This window comes from Rhinichthys klamathensis, unplaced genomic scaffold, assembly GCF_029890125.1.
Source record: "Rhinichthys klamathensis goyatoka isolate OS25496 unplaced genomic scaffold, OSU_Roscu_1.1 h1tg000487l_1, whole genome shotgun sequence".
Lineage (NCBI taxonomy): Eukaryota > Metazoa > Chordata > Actinopteri > Cypriniformes > Leuciscidae > Rhinichthys > Rhinichthys klamathensis.
The window spans coordinates 2,101,263-2,110,126 of record NW_026606974.1 but is presented as its reverse complement, the minus strand read 5'-3'; the positions used below and the strand labels follow the sequence as shown (position 1 = coordinate 2,110,126).

At 45.1% G+C, this 8,864-nt stretch overlaps 1 pseudogene; it reads left to right on the top strand.

Annotated features, from left to right (window-relative positions):
* Positions 1 to 428: 428 nt before the first annotated feature.
* Positions 429 to 2,576, top strand: LOC130072417 (uncharacterized; annotated as a pseudogene).
* The last annotated feature ends 6,288 nt before the right edge of the window (positions 2,577 to 8,864 follow it).

The window sequence follows — 8,864 nt, the reverse complement described above, 5'->3', positions numbered from 1 at the left end:
CGAGTCTGCGTTAAAATTGCCATTGACACCTTTATGGCATGCAAATGTTTACACACAGCCATGGGTTCGAGCCTCAAAGATATCAGTATCTCCTCAGAGCAATGTCAGGTGGCCAAGAAAAGCTCACTCCAAAACGCACACACACAAACAGACATTCCTTCATTGAAATCTATCCATCCATCCATCCATCCATCTTCTTCCACTTATCCGGGGCCGGGTCGCGGGGGCAGCAGTCTAAGCAGAGATGCCCAGACATCCCTCTCCCTAGACACTTCCTCCAGCTCTTCCGGGGGCACACCAAGGCGTTCCCAGGCCAGCCGGGAGACATAGTCCCTCCAGCGTGTCCTAGGTCTTCCCCGGGGTCTCCTCCCAGTGGGACGTGCCCGGAACACCTTCCTGGGAAGGCGTCCAGGAGGCATCCGGAACAGATGCCCGAGCCACCTCAGCTGGCCCCTCTTGGTGTGGAGGAGCAGCGGCTCTACACTGAGCTCCTCCCAAGTGACCGAGCTTCTCACCCTATCTCTAAGGGATCGCCCAGCCACCCTGCGGAGAAAGCTCATTTCGGCCGCCTGTATCCGGGATCTTGTCCTTTCGGTCATGACCCAAAGCTCATGACCATAGGTGAGAGTAGGAACGTAGATTGACCGGTAAATCGAGAGTTTCGCCTTGCGGCTCAGCTCCTTCTTCACCACGACAGACCAGTACATCGACCGCATTACTGCAGAAGCTGCACCGATCCGTCTGTCAATCTCCCGTTCAATCCTTCCCTCACTCGTGATCAAAACCCCAAGATACTTAAACTCCTCCACTTGAGGCAGGAACTCTCCACCAACCTGAAGTGGGCAAGCCACCCTTTTCCGACTGAGGACCATGGCCTCAGATTTGGAGGTGCTGATTCTCATCCCAGCCGCTTCACACTCGGCTGCAAACCGTCCCAGTGCATGCTGAAGGTCCTGGTCTGAAGGGGCCAACATGACAACATCATCCGCAAAGAGCAGAGACGAAATCGTGTGGTCCCCAAAACCTGACACCCTCTGGCCCCTGGCTGCGCCTAGAAATTCTGTCCATAAAAATTATGAACAGAACCGGCGACAAAGGGCAGCCCTGCCGGAGTCCAACATGCACCGGTCTGACTTACTGCCGGCAATGCAAACCAAGCTCCTGATTCGGTCGTACAGGGACCGGGCAGCCCTTAGCAAAGGACCCCGGACCCCATACTCCCGGAGCACCCTCCACAGGCCGCCGCGAGGGACACAGTCGAATGCCTTCTCCAAATCCACAAAGCACATGTGGATTGGTTGGGCAAACTCCCATGAACCCTCCAGCACCCTGTAGAGGGTATAGAGCTGGTCCAGTGTTCCACGGCCTGGACGAAAACCGCACTGTTCCTCCTGAATCCGAGGTTCCACTATCGGCCAAATTCTCCTCTCCAGTACCCTGGCATAGACTTTCCCAGGGAGGCTGAGAAGTGTGATCCCCCTGTAGTTGGAACACACCCTCCGGTCCCCTTTCTTAAAAAGAGGGACCACCACCCCGGTCTGCCATCCCAGAGGCACTGTCCCCGACCACAACGCAATGCTGCAGAGGCGTGTCAGCCAAGACAGCCCCACAACATCCAGAGACTTGAGGTACTCAGGGCGGATCTCATCCACCCCCGGTGCCTTGCCACCGAGGAGTTTCTTGACTACCTCGTGACTTCAGGTAGGGTGATGGACGAGTCCACCTCTGAGCCCTCAGCCTCTGCTTCCTCAATGGAAGATGTGACGGCGGGATTGAGGAGATCCTCGAAGTATTCCTTCCACCGTCCAACGACATCCCCAGTTGAGGTCAACAGCTGCCCACCTCCAATGTCAACAGCGTTGGTAGGGCCCTGCTTCTCCCTCCTGAGGCGCCGGACAGTTTGCCAGAATCTCTTCGAGGCCAGCCGATAGTCCTTCTCCATGGCCTCACCAAACTCCTCCCAGGCCAGAGTTTTTGCCTCCACAACCACCTGGGCTGCAGTCCGCTTGGCCTGCCGGTACCCGTCAGCTGCCTCAGGAGTCCCACAAGCCAACCAGGCCCGATAGGACTCCTTCTTTAGCTTGACGGCATCCTTTACTTCCGGTGTCCACCACCGGGTTCGGGGATTGCCGCCTCGACAGGCACCAGAGACCTTACGGCCACAGCTCCGAGCGGCCGCTTCGACAATGGAGGTGGAGAACATGGTCCACTCGGACTCAATATCTCCAGCCTCCCTCGGGATCCGGTCGAGGCTCTGCCGGAGGTGGGAGTTGAAGATCTCTCTGACAGGAGACTCGGCCAAACGTTCCCAACAGACCCTTACAGTACGCTTGGGTCTGCCGAGTATGTCCAGCTTCCTCCCCCGCCATCGGATCCAACTCACCACCAGGTGGTGATCAGTTGACAGCTCCGCCCCTCTCTTCACCCGAGTGTCCAAGACATACGGCCGCAGGTCAGATGAAACAACCACAAAGTCGATCATCGACCTACGGCCTAGGGTGTCCTGGTGCCACGTGCACTGATGGACACCCTTATGCTTGAACATGGTGTTCATTATGGACAAACTGTAACTAGCACAGAAGTCCAACAACAGAACACCGCTCGGTTTCAGGTCAGGGGGGCTGTTCCTCCCAATCACGCCCCTCCAGGTGTCATTGTCGTTGCCCACGTGGGCGTTGAAGTCCCCCAGTAGAACGACGGAGTCCCCAGTCGGAGCACTTTCCAGCACTCCTCCCAGAGACCCCAAGAAGGCCGGGTACTCTGCACTGTCGTTTGGCCCGTAAGCACACACGACAGTGAGAGACCTAGCCCTGACCTGTAGGCGCAGGGAAACGACCCTCTCGTTCAACGGGGTAAACTCCAACACATAGCGGCTGAGCTGGGGGGCTATAAGCAAACCCACACCAGCCCGCCGCCTCTCACCATGGGCAACTCCAGAGTGGTGAAGAGTCCATCCTCTCTCAAGGAGTGTGGTTCCAGAGCCCAAGCCATGCGTATAGGTGATCCCGACTATCTCTAGTCGGAATCTCTCAACCTCACGCACAATCTCAGGCTCCTTCCCCGCCAGCGAGGTGACGTTCCACGTCCCTAGAGCTAGTTTCCGTGTCCAGGGATCGGGTTGTCGAGGCCCCCGCCTTCGACTGCCGCCCGATCCTCTCAGCACCGGCCCCTTACGGTTCCTCCTGTAGGTGGTGAGCCCACGGGAAGGCGGCCCTACGTCGCTCCTTCGGGCAGAGCCCGGCCGGACCCCGTGGGGGGAGGCCCGGCCACTAGACGCTCGCATACGAGGCCCAACCCCGGGCCTGGCTCCAGGGTGGGGCCCCGGCTGCGCCATACCGGGCGACGTCATGGTCCTCGATTTTATTGTACGCATTTTTGAACCGCTCTTAGTCTGACCCGTCGCCTAGGACCTGTTTGCCTTGGGAGACCCTACCAGGGGCATATAGCCCCGGACAACATAGCTCCTAGGGTCGTTCGGTTACTCAAACCCCTCCACCACGTTAAGGTGGCAGTTCAAGGAGAGGTTGAAATCTATAATTTGACTAATTCTGGAAAGAATACGATATATTCCTGCATACCCATGTGTTTTATTTTTCATTTTAGTATAATCATGACTTCTATAGATGTGTTAGATAAACTCTGAATGCCTATATTCATGCATATGAATGTAACCTTGCTTTCCTTTCCTGTTTGCATGCCTCTCTTAATATCATTGTAATCCTCTCGGCCTCCTCTAGTCAAAAATGTATCTTAGGTTACGATAAAATGTATTACACTATGCTTTCCATTCATGAGAGTAGATGATGCTCATCATGATTCTGACCACCCTTGTCATATACCATGCAAATCGGCTGTCAGAAAGAGACAAAGGAATCCTCTCCCGCGCAAAGTTCCCGAGTGTGATTGGTCATTCCGCTCGAAAAGGGGTGCGGAATATTTGCCTTAAAAAAGGATGAAGTTCGAGTATCTCTCTCTCTTCTTCGGCTCTCTTCCTGTGTGTTTTGGACGTCAGTTTGTCCTTTCCTTTTTGTTTTTGGTCTTAGTCTTTTTGTTTTGTTTTGTTTTGTTAAGTTTTGTTTTCCTTTTTCGTATTCTACTTTGTTCATTTCTACTTGCGAGTGAAATGAAGTCAGACTGAATTAGCGGGCAAACTTTACTTTCAAATGGACATTTAAACCTGGGATGAAGCGCGCTCCGAACCTACAGACCACGTGACGCTCCGACGGAACGACACACCACAAGCACTTTACTTACTCAGCAACACAAGGGAACCAGATGCAAGTATTCGTTTATCGAGCTTTCAGAGCATTAAGATTTGTTTCCTTGTTGTCTCTCAAAGGTTAACTGTCCAGGTAAATTTGCCACTCTATGATCCTTCGTGATCTCTCTCACTCTCTCCCTTTTTCTTTCACTTTCATTCTCTGTCAGTGTTTTTTGTTGCTTTAGTCTGTTGTATATACATTTATTCCGTGCAACTTTAGTTCACCTGTAAACATAGTTTCATTTATTAAATACATTATATTCATTTGATTGACTGTCTCGTGCGCATATTTCAAAGTCCCTTTAATGTTACGGTCAAGCTACGTGCTTTACAAATTTGTTGACACTTAAATAGTATTATAGAACAGTTATAGAACAGGAAAGTTAATCCTCGTGGCCAGAGGAATAGCGTCTCCTGAAAGTCTATCAGAGGGATAATTTTTCATGGGGTGATAAAGTTCGGATGATCAGTTTGCTGGACAAAACAGGGGTGCGTTTCCCAAAGCCAACTATGGTCGCAGGTTCCGTTGTTACCAATAGAGTTCAATGGAAATTGCGATCATAGTTGGATAACGATGCTTTTGGGAAACGCACTCCAGATTAGTCAGTACTAAATTAATCCCATGGGGAATTGTCCTCAGAATCGATCTATTTTAGACAATTGACATATTAATATTTAATTATAATTCGTTGTGATTGATTATTGATAGTACAATTGTCCTATCATGACCATGATCATGTCCTGATTCCCGATCATGTTTATGATTCGTTATTAAAATTATATTCCCTGTATCTGAGCTAATAGGAGTATCCCTACAGCGTAAAGGTTGAGAAGTTCCTGGATTTTGCCGTCTGCCCATCCATCACTGTTTTCCATGTTTGTGTAGTAAATATATAGGTTATAAACTGTGGGTTTACAAAGCATTTTACAAATGGCGGGTGCCAGTGTTTTTCATGTTTGGCCAATCAATGTCACTGTTAGTTCCTATTGTGCTGGGTTAGACCCTACGCTTAATTATGAGTTGACCTTGACCTTGACACTAGCTGGAGTGTGACGATTTTGTTTAGGGGCGTTACCATAATCTGACACACGCTCTAACTGCTTGACCAATCACAACAGACAAGGGGGCGGCTGACCAATCAGCGGCGGGTTTGAAAGAAACTGAAACTAAAACAAGAGCGTTCAGACAGGATGAAAACAGGCACTGAACATTAAATCATCTAAACCTATTCTAAACATAATAGGGGCCCATTAATGAAGCTAGTAATCAGACATTTTGGGCTTACTTCATAGCAAGTATTGGTGCATGCAAGTCTAAAAGTAAAAAATACACATATAGTGGTTATGTACTTAATGATGCGTTTTTATTTGTATATTCATTTCCTTATGCAGGCATAACTTTACCCCTCTGTCTCTGTTAAAGGCACACTGTGGAATTTTTGGCCACTAGGGTGCGCTCGACCTGTAATTTTCACGTCTAGTGCCCCTAGAGGCCACAAGCGCCGCAGCATTGTCGAAAAAGTCAACAAACAGTCAACCGGTCAACCTCCAGTGTCTTTATGTGTGTGCAGACGGCATTTGATTTGTATGTTGGAGAAAGTTAATCGATTCACTACTGACCAAAATAATAATATAAATATAAGATTAATAATATAAATCCTATAAAGAAAACAAATTGAATAAAAGTAGCATACGCAGAAAACAATGTCTGATCAGGTAAGTCGCATTGACAAGGGTTGCCCAATCCTGCTCCTGCCGATCGTCTGTCCTGCACAGTTCATCTCCAACCCTAATCAAACACACCTGAAGCAAACAATTAACGTCTTCAGGATCTCTTTGCAATGGGTTGGAGATGAAATCGAGTAGTCGGGAAATCGTGTAACAAAACTGATATAACTCACTACATATTTCCGTTATTTGTAGTCTTCAGTTTGTTTTTCCTTTTACACAAATACAAACATATATGAGCTGAAAGGAAAAAAAAACATTTACATTTGTATACGGCAGTATGTTGTGACTTATATCAGTTTTGTTACACGAATTCGCAGTAAATATTAGCCTACATTATATATAGGCTACACTTTTATGCCGATGTTTATTTTAAACTCTCCCTTTTTCTTTTTTTGGTCTCCTCTGACAAAATCTTTGCTTTCTTCGCTTTCTTCCGAGTAGCTGTTGATTCAGCCATGACGACAACATAGAGACGCCGGCAATCCGCGAGTTGAGCTCTCACGTTAGAGGAAGTTGGGGTGGTGGGGGAAGTGACGTATGCCGTAAAGCGGTCGAATTTTGTAGTTCTTTTTGTGCTCGGGTTCCTACCCGAAACCCGAAGTTACATAGTGCTAGTAAAAGCGATACAGACACCTTCAGGCTTCGGCAGACCTGTCATTCAACCTATTGTAAGTCGATGTACCATCTCAATGGGTTTTGGTAATATATTATAAAGGTTGAAAAGTTCCACAGTGTGCCTTTAAGCGTTTTGAGAGTGGGACAAAAATGTTATATTAATGTTGGCAATCCTTGTGACTGTGGGATTCCACTCACTGTGTACAACTGCTGTTAACATTAAAAGTTGCAATTAGGAGTCTGTGTAATGCAATTAGGAGTCTGTGTAATTGTTCTGGATTGAAGTGAAGCAAATTATTGCGCAGGTGTTGTTGAACTCGTTGCACATAAGCACAACAATGTGCTTAATCATTTCTGCCTCTTTCCTTTTTGTTATGCACAGCCAGAAGAATTTAGCTATGTGACATGTCTGGAATAGGTCAATACTTTTCATTAACAATGTCTTTGGGCCTTTAGGCTCTCAATGTGTCCATTCATGCCTCCAGCAAAGCGCATTTGCCGCATACTCTGGGACTCCGACTGCATACTAGAGCTATCAGAGATTTAAAATGAATCATTTGTTTGGTTTCATCTCTGAGATGTATTTTGCACCGAATTTTCTGAAATGGATTATGAATAAATAGCTCTAAAGGAACAATTAATATTATATGTGAAAGGAAAATAGTGCCTGTAAGTGGTCATTATAGTATTTCTGTGATGCCCTAGATGTTTAATTAAGACTACGGTCTTGCAAAGTTAATTTCAAATTTTATTTTCACTTTGTTTTGAATGTTTAAAGTAACCATTTTTGAGCTCAATCATCAGACAGTGATTTGGTTATTCTCTTTGATGTCATTCTGAAACTTCTGAGTCTTTAAACATCGCTGTCAAGAGCTTTCCATATATATGATGTCAGAGTTGAACTGTTCAGCTCAGGTTTGATGATTTCTGATTGCAGTCGTGTTTATCTGCACCAGGCGTCCTCCCACCCTTTGATTTGCAGACTTTTCAATCACCGTGATTCCTTTGGGGAATTACACAGCTCCCCTGTGGTTAAGAAATGAGGAAATGACTCCAGATAGTCACCTATATTACTCTTCTCTTCTCAATTAAGACCAGGAGATGCTGCTCTTGATGAGAGACATTTTGACTTTGACATCAGCCTCGGTGATCTGTTGTCTGTACTGTTGGGGCTCAGAAATGCGATGAGGGGATTGTTGGAGCCCAAACATCTCAGCTATAGGTCAACTGAAGGGAATTTCAGAAAGTGAAATGGTTTAGCAGGATTCAGTCTTGAATGATAATAATATAAAACTTTATAATAATATACAAAAATATAAATTTTTCTCATTTTGTTTGCTATTCATGTACTTTATTAAAAATACAGTCAACTAAAATTGAGAAATATCAATAACAATTTTATATATATTAAAATGTATTTTGTCCCTGTGATGCAAAAACATGCAAAGATGTTTTTAGTGCCATGACTCATCTTCAGTGTCACATAATCTTTCATAAATCATTCTAATGTGATGATCATGAAATTCAACATATCTTATTAATTTTGAAAACAGTTGTGCTGCTTAATATTTTTATGGAAACCATGATTCTTTGATTAATGGAAAGTTGAAAAAAAAATTTTTTTTAAAAGAAATCTTTTCTAACATTATTAATGTCTTTGTTGTCACTTTTAAATCCATTTGATGCATCCTTGCTGAACAAATATGTAATTTTTTGTAACCAATCGAAACTTTTGAACGGCAGTATATCTTACAATAAAATAAATGCAATAAATAAAATAATTCATGTTTCTATGAAATCAATGCAGTAACAAATAGTTTTTATTATAGTTAGTTTAGTTCATGATCTTGTAAATGTGTTTTATATATTTGTAGGCATTTCTGTTCACCTTACTACAAGCTATTTGAGTTCTTACTGCTAAAACTCAAAATATCTGTTGCATTTTGTAGGGTAGCCACATGTCCCATCTGCTATCTGGATTTTATCCACTTTTTTAAGTTCCTATAGCACCAAGGCCATAGCATTGGTTGAAAATGCACATGATGAAATGTACAGTATACCTTAAACGTACCTATTTTGTGTAAAGGTGTCTGCCAAATTAATGAGTGTAAATGATTTTATGTTGCTTAAATATACATTTTATTATTTGTAATTTTTTTACCATTACAATTTTTTACCATTCTGTGCAATTGTCTAACAGCAGATGGTAACAGACATTTATCCATATCTCTCCATCACTTGGACCAGTATTTAATCT